The sequence below is a fragment of the Sphaerodactylus townsendi genome, linkage group LG02 (genome assembly GCF_021028975.2).
Source record: "Sphaerodactylus townsendi isolate TG3544 linkage group LG02, MPM_Stown_v2.3, whole genome shotgun sequence".
Taxonomy (NCBI): Eukaryota; Metazoa; Chordata; class Lepidosauria; order Squamata; family Sphaerodactylidae; genus Sphaerodactylus; species Sphaerodactylus townsendi.
The window spans coordinates 69,271,978-69,283,520 of NC_059426.1; positions in this window are offsets into that span (position 1 = coordinate 69,271,978).

An 11,543-nucleotide genomic window follows, 5' to 3' on the forward strand; every position below is an offset into this window, starting at 1 on the left:
AGAAGTGGTTAGCCAGTGCCTGTCTCTGTGTAGTGATATTCCTTGGTGGTTTCCCATCTAAACACTGAGCAGAACCAACCCTACTTATTTTTTGAGATCCAATGAAATAGGGCTAACCTGAGCTATCCAGTTCAGGGTAAAAACAGTCTATAGCAAACCAGTAGTGGGATTCAGCAGGTTCGCACCACTTTGGCAGAACCGGTTGTTAAAATGGTGCTTGTAAACAACCACTTGTTAAATTAGTTGAATCCCACCACTGGAACCGGTTGTTAAATTATTTGAATCCCACCTCTGTAGCAAACCATAAAATGATTCTTGAACACACACTGGTTCAGCTCCTGTCCTGTTCCCCAGCAGTGAACAGGGAGGCAATTTTTCAATAGGCTGTTCATCTGTTTGTTGTTCTATTTGTGGCTGATCAGCAGGTTGCTTCAATTATTCTTTCCCAACGGCACTATTTCCTTTTAGGGCATGTGGCTTGTCACACAACCTGAGCAAGTTCTACTTCCCCATACTTGCTGCATTGCTGCTCAGTTCAGCAAGCCACTGTTTAAATAAAAATGTTTACATGGACAATTAAAGCAATCACAAATAAATGCTATTTCTTTAAAAAGATTCCTTTGGTTTGATTCCTATGTTTTTCTAATTCATTCATTCTAATTAATACTGTTCATTAGTGCCAGGAGGCTTGGATAGGCAGTGTTTTTGAGCACGCAGTTCTGCCAAAACCCGATACAAACCTGACTGGCTGATGTTTGTGGTGTCTCACTGATTAAATTTGATTACATCTGATTGCCTCAGTCAAACAAGGTATGTTGGCCTGTTGAACACGTTCACTATGAATTCACAGCATCCTTCATAAAAGCAGCTTTAAAATATAATACTCAGTTAAAAGCAATGTTTTGATCTGGCAAAAGTAGGTGCCAGCTGAGCCTCAAAAGGGAGGGCATTCCAAAGGGAAGGAATGCCCTCCCCTGTGAGGAATCCTACATCTCTGTAGGCATGGAGAACAAGGCTTGGGAAGACAATCAGACCTGACAGTGTGAGAGGAGGCAGTCCTTTGGGTGTCCTCGCCCCAACCTGTTTAGAGCCTTGAAGGTAATCCCAGATGTGCAGAGGCAGGGCTAGATTTAGGAACAGATAACCCAGGTGATTGCAAGGGATTCCAGGCTTTTGTGTTTAGCTCTCCACTCAATAACTGAAATAATTAGCATAAACAGTTGCTACGTTTCAAAGCTGGCAACATAGTATGTGTGGCCAGCATTGTTTCTAAATTCCTTTTATTTACAGGAAAATTTACATCAACAAACAGGGAACATGTGAGGGGCTAGGAAATCCTCTATACCACAAAAATAATTGAACATCCTCAGATTAATAAGTATCACAAATGATCAGATGATGAACTATCACCTTATATAATGGGATAAGTTATGAATTCAATCTGTATTGGTAACCAATACTATACAAAGGAAGTATTTAAAAGTTGAACAAATGGACTCAGCAGAGGCATTTCAAGAGGAAAAAGCGCATTGGTGTGTACTCCGCCCATGCCCCGCCCTGGCCCGTAACGCCCACACCCCCACAGGGGTGCACCGCGCACCACCACCACCCCCGGCACCCTTGGAGCTTCGCCTCTGGGACTCAGTACTAAAGATACTGCTCATCTGAGGCTCCATTTATGCCAGGGTTTAGAAGCTGTGGTTATAGGTGAGTAGGAATGACCTACACACCCATGTGGCCAGGACTGTGTGTTGCATGTGCCAGGATTGTGTCATGAATTTGAAACCAGGATCTAATGCTGGGCCCTGTTCATCTGAGCAATTAGTGATGTGAAGTGATGTGCAAGCAGTAGAAAGGAATAATACAAGTGGCACCCAAAAACTTAAGCTGAACAAAATAGATCCAAGGGGCAGATAAAGCTGAATTCTTGATGTATTTATATCATAACTAGCGGGGCCTGGCCACGCATTGCTGTGGCAATTGTCCTTCTCATCACAGTCCGCAACCCACACAGATGTCCATGCAGGTCCAATGATCCGGGGTATAGCCTTTTGGGCTGGTCAAATGGAATCCCTCTTTCCCTTTTCAATTCACATTGTTATATGATGGTGTCTTGTTTTTTTAGTATAAGGTAACCCTTTCGATTCCACAGCGGAACTGTCCAGAGTGTGAATCCCGCTGTCCATGAGGCTGGTTGACACGCACAGTCCTGGCTTGGGTAAGGCAGAACTGGGGCAAGGAGACTATCCCAGTCAGGCAGCAGAGGCAGGGTGGTGAGGCGCTCAGATCAAGGCAGCTCCCTGGGTTCTTAAAGGGCCATGTGCAAAAGAAGCAGAGCCAGTAGTGTTGGTTCGCCCCCACCCCGCGGATTTTCTTAGAAGAAAAAGGCAAACTCCAGCTTGCTTTTAGTAAAAGAGAGCTGTGGCGAATATGGGTGAGGAAGTGGGTAAGTGGTGGTTGGATGTGAGGAAGGGCAGAGTGAGGTGTGTGAGGATGAGCTGGATGTGTATGAGAGTATGTGTGTTGTGTGGTAGCAGTGGGTGAGGCACAGAGAGTGAAAATTACCTGTGTGTGAGGGGGAGAACCCCACCTGAAATCTCACACGGCAAAGTGTGCATGTGTTTCACTTCCACTCGTATTACCTAACAATATTACCTATTTACTGTTTCCACTGCTTATCTCTGCCCATCTGCGTGAACATTCTAGCCCTCAAACCAAGCCCTCAGGCCACAGACAGGCTGCACAAACATTCTAAGGGTGACAGTTAAACACAGCCAGCTTCATGGCCTGGTGCGCCAGGAAAAAGACGTTTTACCTGGCTCAGGAATGGACTTTCAGCCATTTGAAGGTCCAATTACCTGCCCAGAATGGGGAGGGATGTCCTGTGAAAATTTGGGGGCAATCTGTCCAGTCGTTTCGGCGTTAGGGTGTGACTAATAAAGTCACTGTTAGCTTTATATATATATATAGGTTTAATGTTTCAGAACTGCTTCATGTTGTCATAAGACTCAAAATCTGTGTTCCAGTGTTCCAAGGGTGGAACAGGAGCGCAAACAGTGGCTACTTGTGCACTTGTGATCTGCTTGGCAGTAAGCATACATCACCTTTGCGTCAGATGCTCAGTTAAACACACATTTTCCCTGCTCCTGAACTCACTGCACCACAGATGGCAGAATCCCCATGGTTTCTGAAAGCAGGCCAACTGTGAATTTTTTTTCCTGCCTCCACAGGGAAGGCAAAAGCGATGGCCATGCATTATTTTCTCGTCAGGTTTTTTTTTTTTGTTCCTCCTTGCCTTCCCCCACCCTAGTTCTAACATATCAGATCAGTTAATGAACAGAACAGACTAGAACAAGTTGACAAGTTTAAGTATTTAAGTGTCGTGGTTCAAGCTTCAGGGAACCATGTTACACACTACTGTAATATGATAACTGAGCGTGTAGAAAAGACAATATATGCAGTGCTGAAGTTCTTCCGTACTAAAGGGGGTTTCTATGTACCAGCAGCATTAAAATTATATCAAGCTAAAATATTGACACAACTTCTATATGGTGTCTATTTGGGGATTGCACAATCGAGTATGATACAGCTAGAAAGGCTACAGTCCAAATTTTTAAGAGCAATCCTTCAGCTTCCTCCAGGAGTCCCAAATACATTTATTAGGCTTGAAACAGGAGTAATGAGCCTGAAGGATAAGATAATAATAACAACGGCATATAAATGGATAAAGTTACACACTGACTCAAATGGTCTCTGGCCTTTTCTAGCATAAACCTAGGTGGGTTCAAGAGATGGAGAAGTGCCTTAATAAATGTGGCCTTCCATATAACATCCATATGATCAAAAATTTTGATCATTTTAAAAGTGAACTTACCCAAAGAATCAAAGATGTATCACGACAGTCTGATCTGGCAAGATATTCAGATTTTCCTCTATACACAGAAATATATCACTGCCCCTGCTCCTTATTTAACTTATCTGGATAATAAAGATCTAAGGAGAGCTTTTACTCTTGCAAGAAGTGCACATTTACCTTCTGCTGTCTTAGAAGGGAAATATCAAAAGATACCTTATGCTGCAAGTTATGTTCTTGCTCTCTGAATTCTGTAGAAACTATAGAGCATATGTTATTAAAGTGTCCCCTTTATGAGGAGGCAAGGAAAAAAATGCCTGTCACATCTACTACACAAGATGACATATTGTTCTGATAGTTTGTTGTGAAAAACTATTACAAGATAAGAAAGAGAATATTACTAAATGGGTAGCAAAATTCTGTCTATTCATTATGAAAAAGAAAAAATGATCTGAATATGGCATCCCCCTTAGATATTTTTGTTTTGTCTAGTAATTTTATGCTGTTTGGTGTGTCTACAAAGTATAATGATATATAGATGGATAGTGCTGGAATACGGGAGAGAGATCTGCATTCTTGTTTTGTTGTAGATATTTTGGAGATTTGTAATATATTTGGTCATTGACGGTAAATAAAGTCTTCTATCAGATCAGTTAGAAGGGCTTTTGTTTGTTTGAAGTCTAGCAGTCTATTGATGGAGCAAAGGACCCAGCCAGCAATGTTGGATAACGGAAAGTTGTAACTCCAAGTATCCTTAGCCAATGGGAGAATGGAGAGGGTGTGGAGAGGGGAAAGGGAATAAATATGTAGTATATGTAACGAGCCAGCGGAGTCTGCCCATGTATTTGCAAATAAAGCTACTTAGAACTCTCTCCTATTGGCTTGATATTTGGTAACAAAATATTGGGCACCACAACATTAGCAGTCGAGATCTATTGCTGTATCCTGTTGAATCCTGTGAAATAACGCTGGACTCCAGAAGTGGACCCAAAAAAACAGGTGCCCAAAAGAGGCTGCAAAGCAGCAGGCAGGGCAGCAGCAGGCAGGCAAAATGGCGGATTGAATCAGCTCCACTCAACTAGAGACACTTTGCAGCAGGAGATTCCCCTGCAAACACAAAATCGCAGGGAAACCCCACTGCAAAGCACACAGCAGGAACACAAACAGTAAGTGCACAAAGGGGCAAAAGCCAATACAGTAATTACAATGTAAAAAGAAAATATTTAGTAGGAGATCACGACAAAGTTCTAGAACGTAGGTACAGATGTTTCCAACCAAGAGATCTACTACATTCATTGATACCAATATTCCTATCTATATAAACAATGAAAAATAATCAACAGTTATGACATAAAACCTAAACCATTTTTCCAGCTTTACCTTTGATAAAATATATTAGAGAAGTACTAAATAAAGACTAAGAAGATTCTTTAGGGTCCTGAATACTTTGTCAGTTAAGCTACTGAAATCTTCTGTGGCCCATTCTAATCTGACTAAATAGTATAACTAATGCAAATATACCACTAGTTAAAAGCGTCTTCCGGGTTGTGCGATATATTAAATTCAGGAGATGTTTGCAGGGGTATTATCACTACTCTAATTTTCAACATTTTTTTCAGAAATAATGGTTGGGTGAAGAAAAAAGAGAAACCAATCACCCAACTGATTTACAAATTTCTCCAGACTTATGGCAGTTCACAACAGAAAAGATAAATAATAAAAGAGGTGTCTGAAAGAAAAAAAAACCCAGTCCCATGTAAAATACAATTTACAATCACCTTCTTTCTCTTAAAGAAGACTTAATGGGCTGTCAAAGTGTAGATTTTAAGTGATGCTTTTCTATTAGACATGCAAGGCAGCTTATAGTTGTAGAATTGTCCATATACAGCATTGTCAAGTTGCAGCCAACTTTTGGAAACCCCAGCAAAGAGCTTTCAAGGCAAACAGAGGAGATTTGCCATTGCCTTCCTCTTCCTTATCTGTCTCCCATCCACATACTGACCATGCTTCTGAGATTTGACGAGATCAGGCTATACCATGCCACCTTCCCTCCCAGTAACAGAATTTCAACAATTAAAATACTAATTTAAAAAGCCGTATAGCTTAAAAGAACAACACAAGAATATAAAACAAATCTTTAAACCCTACAGCATATAAAGATAATCATGTAGAATAAAAAGACTGGGAGGAAAGAAAAAGTCTAATTTTGTAAAGTTCAAACAAAAACAGTTTTTAAAAAAGGTACCTCACAACACATGGCTTAATACTAAGGAAACTGTTAGACTGCATCTGTTCCACAACCTGTCTGGCTCAACTTGGTAGCAGTATTGAGGAGAATGTACTAAATTCCTTTTACCATGCAATCATTTGCCCATGACTCTCTATGGGGATTTCTGAAGGGTTTTTTTAGGAACTACCAAGCATGAGAACCTCTCCTTCAAATCTGTTGTAAATGCTTTAGATAGACTGTCATCCAAACAGATTTCCAATCCTTTTAGAAACTACCTCCAGGTCTGAGACTGCAGAAGTCTTATCTGTCATAAAGTTTGTGGCATTCACTGCCATCTTTCACCTTGGGTGGTTACACAGCCACCATCTCCAATATCCAAATACTTGGTGAACAACACATGGAACATTGACCTAGGAAGGGTGCAGCACCATGGAAATTAGCTCTGCTGCTACTCTGAATAGCAATCCTGTAGGAAGGAGTTACGAGTGAAAAATTCACAGCCAGGAATAGTTTAACCTATTTAGAATAAATAAAATACCCCAAGAGGAAACTGCCATCGTCAGGAGCACTGATGGGTGTCTACCTGACCCCTACTGCAGGCAGTAAGCTTTACCTGACATTGTTAACACAGCTGAAAGGCACTGGGATGACTCTGGATTGTTCCTTTCGTCTTTCTTCTCAGTCTTGCCACGTTCCACTCTGTAACGTTCTGAACTGTATCATTGAGATGGTGTGAGAGAGTTTATTTTCCTTCACAGCTGGGTTGGAGGATAGGAGGTGGATACATATCAAGAGAGACATCCGCTCCTTCCAATAAAAAGCAAGATAAGGAGATGGGTGAATCAGGGAGAGGTTGGGTTGGGTGGTAGGGTGAGAGAAACAGCATGGGCACTCATATCCATGCAGCACACAATTAATGAGAGGATGAGCAGGTGGTCAGGGGCAGCAGCCCTGGGACCAAGTGTTGGTCGGAGCCAATACTGCAAAAGCCAGAGGGCTAAAAGCTCCCTTCAAGGCATAGCAGGCCCATCACAATTTTAATTTGTTGTTAATATTTCTCAGTGATTCCCATGAAGGCAGGGGTGGAATCATTGCTATACAAACTACAGCATAGAGACAAGAGAGGCAGGGCTGCTGGTTGGCTTTCAGTTGTATCTTTACTATTATATGGATGAGGGAATTTTGGGTAGTACAGATTTTCTAATTCTTACAGAATCAATGACATGACAAGATTTCCCCAACATGAGTAGCAATTGAAGGATGTTTAATTACTGTCTTTCCTCCAAATACAGAATAGCTGATATGTGTGGGGAAAAGAACACCTGACATTGGACAGAAATGCAGCATGTGCTGTATAAATAATGGACAAACGTACCTATTGAATAATTTGATGATATGATTCCTTTCGGTAGTAAAAATATGTCCTGTTGTTTCAAATTAAATGAGCTAGTGTTTAATTGTATAATAATAAGCACACAAGGGAGCAAGTCACTTTTATGCAGTGTGATAGTCTGCCTGATGAAGAATACTGTTCCTTACCATTCCAAATGCACCTTCTTGCAGGCAGATGTTATAAATGTGAACATATTTGTTTTCATGACACTCCCCAAACAAGTACAAAACTTGAAATTCCATTACTGGAAATACTGGGGGGGAAAGAGTGTGATTAAATATCCTGCTACTACCCAGATGAAAAGAAGGGAAAGGCTTCAACTGTTGTTCAAGTAAAAGAGGGCATTTCAGTAACAGGTATATCTTGCCAGGTCATTAATGAATGAGGGGAAAGGATGAAAAATATTATATTTCAGAATGTTGTAAGGTCTTAAGGTCGGGGGGGGGGTATAAAAATTAAACTGAATAAATCTACACTGTCAACATTGTGAGATTTCTATTTCCAAGTATGTCAGACAATATTGTGTTTAAAATAAAAGTCTATGTGGTAGTCACCAACTCAGAACACACAAACACCCTGTCTGAAACAATGGAGAAAAGAGCTACCATACCTCTGCCTGTACTTATTTAGTAGATGTAGCCAGGGCTGTGGCCTTAGAGATTCTCAAACTCTGTATGTACACAGACTAATGCACGGCAAAACAGATGGCAACTTACATATGTGAAACAGCCATTCCAGATCAGCTACTTCACAAACATTATTTTTCAGTGAAGGCAGTTGAGCGGTAAGCAATACAATCCTGAGTGAAATGATATCATCTGAAGCGAAAAACAACAGGATTTTGTGATTCTGTAGCCTAGTTAGCATGCAGCGGCGGCAGATGACAGAGTTGCTGAAAAGTACTGGTACTGCCAGTTCTCATCAAATTTAACCTTGACCATTAGCCACCCAAACCAGGGCAAGGAAGGCCAATAGAAGAGGGCCACTGAGGGAGTCCTCTGCCTTTCTCTCTTCCCTTGTTAGTCCCCAGGCTGTGGTGCCTGGCCTTTCCTTTCCTCTATCCATCTTCCTCCTGCCAAGGCAGTGACAGTTGCTCCATAGGCCTTCTCACACCTCCTCATCTTCCCGCTCAATACCAGCCAAGGAGTTATTAGAACTGCCAGTGTTGGTGACAGAGGGAGATAAATGGGCAACAGAGATGGATGCCCCCATGGCAATGCGACAAGGGGAGGCTAGATGGAGGATGCAAGTGTGGGGCTGGGGCTGTTAGCAAGTGGGGAAGACATGACAAATGAAAAACAGAGATGAGGCGAGAGACAGACATCGCTGGGAGTTATTAATGGGAAAAAAGAGCCAGTGTTGAAGTATCTGGTGGAAATCTGAAGAGAGGAAGGGGTACTGTGCTGCCAGCTAATATTTACCACAAAGGTTTGAATTCTTATACTCACAAACCCAGAAGTATCAGTGAAAGATGATTACTTCCAAATTTATATCAGATCATGCAGAAAAACAGGGCTGCCAGTATTAACTCTTTATCCCATGGTCTTTCAGTGTTAGAGCCAGTCTCCCCCGTGGTTTAATGTACCACCTCCGGGTTTGCCTTTGTTCTGTTCATTTGGCAGCCCCATACTAATACCTGATACTGGAGCATTCCCAAGAGTGCAGGATGCTGCTGCTGGTAGTCAGTATCCTGTGCTTACTCTGCAGAGGGGAAATAATAAACAGAAATGCTCCTCAGCAAATCAATGAAAGTACAGCAAATGAACTGGAGTCTGTTTTTATTTAAAACATCACATTTACAATGGCAGAGCTCCTAGCTTCAAATCCAGCATTACACTTTTAGTTGCTGAGACTACCACGGTATCAGGGACAGAAGAGCAGCAAGTGGGCTGGATTAAAAAAACAACCCTAAGATCAGATCCCCTCACAATCTTGAATCCTGCTTGATGGCGCCAACCCAATTATCATCCCTCAACCAAAGCCACCTCACAGAGTTGTTGAAAAGTTGAAACAGAACTGGGAATCTGAACTCTGTGGATGAAGGATGGGATAACAACAAAAGAAGATTCAGAACAAGTTTCTAAGGTTTGCGCTTGGATATGTTCAAGATTAAATTTCAAAAAATACAGTGCACTTTTGTTTAGTTATTTTATAGTTAAAAGGCAGAACTATAGATACTCCTGAAAAGAATAACAGTCCATAGGCCATATACCCATTAAAAAAAAAACTTTGACAGTGTAACCCCTATGTTCAGAATGGGTTGACCCAGAAAGGGGTGGAGACTCAAAGCTGCAAAAACTGGTGAAGTTGGAGGAAGCAAGGCTACCAGGCTGGGACCTTGATTTAATTCTTTATAAACTCTTAACACCTTGTTTAAGGTAACTGCAAAGTTGTTGGGAACTAGTGGAAAGGGAGTTGTTTATTTTTGCTGTATTGTAAATGTTAGAATTTATTGTTTCAGGGCTTGTTATATATGTAGTTGATGGGAGTTCTTTTGGGGACCTTCATCATCTTGGATCCGGTTCACCATGCCTCTGAAGTCTTCATAAGCCAACCACCAGCAAAGAAGAATTTGACTTGGCATTATCAGTAGACTGTAAATATGAGGACTTGAAATGCAGCCTAAAAGGACTGTAAATTGTTGATGTTAAATGTTAAAAGTGTTATCTGTTGAGGAAGTAAACCATTTTGTTTTAAATTTAGTTCTTTGCAACTCCTTCCAAGTTCTGCCTCACAGAACCCACTGATAGAGGTTACAACAGCAAACTCCAAAAAAGAATTTTGCCACACCTGCTACACAGTTTTGATTTAGATCATTAAGAAGCAACCTCAATTTTGCAACCTCAGGAAAAGGGGCAAATTTAACTATCCGTTTAGTCAGAAACTTTTCCTTTTTGCTTCATATTTAGGACAGTCAAAAAACACATTTAGAGATGAATCAAGTGCATTCATTTGACAGCCGCAGAAGCTTTATTTGAATTTGATTTGAGGTTTATGAATAATTATCATTCATCTGTTGGGAGTGCTTTATAGCATGCAATCACATATGCTCGTCTCAATTTAGGGACTGTTAACATATAGAAATACAAACATAAAACAGCATTAGCAGCAATTTGATACCTAAATTTAAAGGAGAACACTTCCTCATGGTGTTTTTTTTTTTGGGGGGTGGATATCATTCCAGTCATATTTAACTAGTTTCTGAGTCCATGACGTGAGTCTTTGCTCAGTTAACCCACCAGTTGAACAGTGCTCTGTTTCATTTTGCCCTCAACTGCTCTATGCCACCTTAGCCAGCTATGTTCCCATATTGCTAGCACTGCAAAAACAGGAACATTCTTTACACTAGATGAGTGATACTTATAATTTATAACAGTTTTCCATATCAATGTAGGAAGGGCAATGTAGGAGTTCCGGATCATGTTCAAAGTGTTGGTTTTAACCTTCAAAGCTGTGAGTGGTCTCGGACCTTCATATCTGAGGCACCGCCTCTCCCCATATTGTCCCACTAGGTTCCTCCGTTCTTCGAAGGAAAACCTGTTGGAGGTTCCTGGCCTGAAAGACATCTGGCTTGCCTCCTACCTGGTGGAACAAGCTCCCTAGGGAGATCAGGGCCTTGCAGGGATTCACAAAGTTTCCACAAGGCCTGCAAGACAGAGCTGTTCTGCCAGGCATTTCCATCTGGCCAGCCGGGTTGACTGCTATATCTGATTATCATATTACCATCTTGGCCCCTCGGAAGGAGGGAGGGTTTTTGCCATCTGTTTTATTATTATTCTATTGTATTGGCTGGTTTTTATTGTTTGCCACCCTGAGCCCTGGAGGGGAGAGCGTGATATACATTGAATTATAAAATAAAAATAAATAAAGCTCAAGCTGTATTACATCAGAAGCGATACATAATGGAAGGGCCAGTAATTTATGAAAGAAGATAAATTGTAATTTTTCAAGTTTCTCTACTGGAGCCCAGTGGCATACCACCAACCGGGTGTGGGGGGGGCGCAACACCCCGGTCGGAGCAGCAGTGGAGGCGTGGCAGGGGTGTGGTGGGGATGTGCCATGGTGTT